The 1,591-nt window shown below is 40.9% G+C and overlaps 1 non-coding gene across 1 annotated transcript; it reads left to right on the top strand.

Annotated features, from left to right (window-relative positions):
• Nucleotides 1-432: 432 nt before the first annotated feature.
• Nucleotides 433-539, top strand: LOC128058633 (U6 spliceosomal RNA). The gene has a single exon (XR_008200506.1). It is a non-coding gene; the product is annotated as a U6 spliceosomal RNA (small nuclear RNA).
• The last annotated feature ends 1,052 nt before the right edge of the window (nt 540-1,591 follow it).

The following is a 1,591-nucleotide window of genomic DNA, read 5'->3' as shown; positions in this document are numbered from 1 at the left end:
TCGTCCCGCCCCTCTAGCTCACTACAGAGCACCGAGCTGAAATCCCTGTGCTATTCAGCAGCTTCCCACTAGCTGTCTATTTCACACCTGGTAGTGTGTATAAGTCAGTCCTAATCTCCCAGTTCATCCCACCCTCCCCTTCCCCCTCTCTGTCCGCAAGTCCGTTCTCTACATCTGTGTCTCTATTCCTACCCTGCAAATAGCTTCATCTGTACCATTTTCTTAGATTCCATGTATATACATTAATATACAATATTTGTTTTTCTCTTTCTGACTTACTTTACTCAGTAAGACAGTTAACTGCCTATTGTGTATCCTTCAACTAGAGTAAGAATCTCAGCTCCTTCAGATGTTTTGCTAGGATGATAGAGTTTTGTATTCCTCTTTGGAAGAATGTAACCAAAGTTCATAAACTTTAAAAAGTGACGAGCTGTGCTCGCTTCGGCAGCACATATACTAAAATTGGAACGATACAGAGAAGATTAGCATGGCCCCTGCGCAAGGATGACACGCAAATTCGTGAAGCGTTCCATATTTTTCAGCAGGATCCTCTATGATCCACCTCCCAGAATTCTGGAAATAAAAGCAAAAATAAACAAATGGGATCTAATTAAAATTAAAAGCTTCTGCACAACAAAGGAAAATATAAGCAAGGTGAAAAGACAGCCTTCTGAATGGGAGAAAATAATAGCAAATGAAGCAACTGACAAACAACTAATCTCAAAAATATACAAGCAACTTATGCAGCTCAATTCCAGAAAAATAAACGACCCAATCAAAAAATGGGCCAAAGAACTAAATAGACATTTCTCCAAAGAAGACATACGGATGGCTAACAAACACATGAAAAGATGCTCAACATCACTCATTATCAGAGAAATGCAAATCAAAACCACAATGAGGTACCACTTCACACCAGTCAGAATGGCTGCGATCCAAAAATCTGCAAGCAATAAATGCTGGAGAGGGTGTGGAGAAAAGGGAACCCTCCTACACTGTTGGTGGGAATGCAAACTAGTACAGCCACTATGGAGAACAGTGTGGAGATTCCTTAAAAAATTGCAAATAGAACTCCCTTATGACCCAGCAATCCCACTGCTGGGCATACACACCGAGGAAACCAGAATTGAAAGAGACACATGTACCCCAATGTTCATCGCAGCACTGTTTATAATAGCCAGGACATGGAAACAACCTAGATGTCCATCAGCAGATGAATGGATAAGAAAGCTGTGGTACATATACACAATGGAGTATTACTCAGCCGTTAAAAAGAATTCATTTGAATCAGTTCTGATGAGATGGATGAAACTGGAGCCGATTATACAGAGTGAAGTAAGCCAGAAAGAAAAACACCAATACAGTATACTAACACATATATATGGAATTTAGAAAGATGGCAATGACGACCCTGTATGCAAGACAGGAAAAAAGACACAGCTGTGTATAATGGACTTTTGGACTCAGAGGGAGAGGGAGAGGGTGGGACAATTTGGGAGAATGGCATTCTATCATGTATACTATCATGTAAGAATTGAATCGCCAGTCTATGTCTGACTCAGGATACAGCATGCTTGGGGCTGGTGCATGG

The sequence above is a fragment of the Budorcas taxicolor genome, chromosome 1 (assembly GCF_023091745.1).
Source record: "Budorcas taxicolor isolate Tak-1 chromosome 1, Takin1.1, whole genome shotgun sequence".
NCBI classification, from domain to species: domain Eukaryota; kingdom Metazoa; phylum Chordata; class Mammalia; order Artiodactyla; family Bovidae; genus Budorcas; species Budorcas taxicolor.
This window is presented reverse-complemented; position numbering and strand designations above follow the sequence as displayed.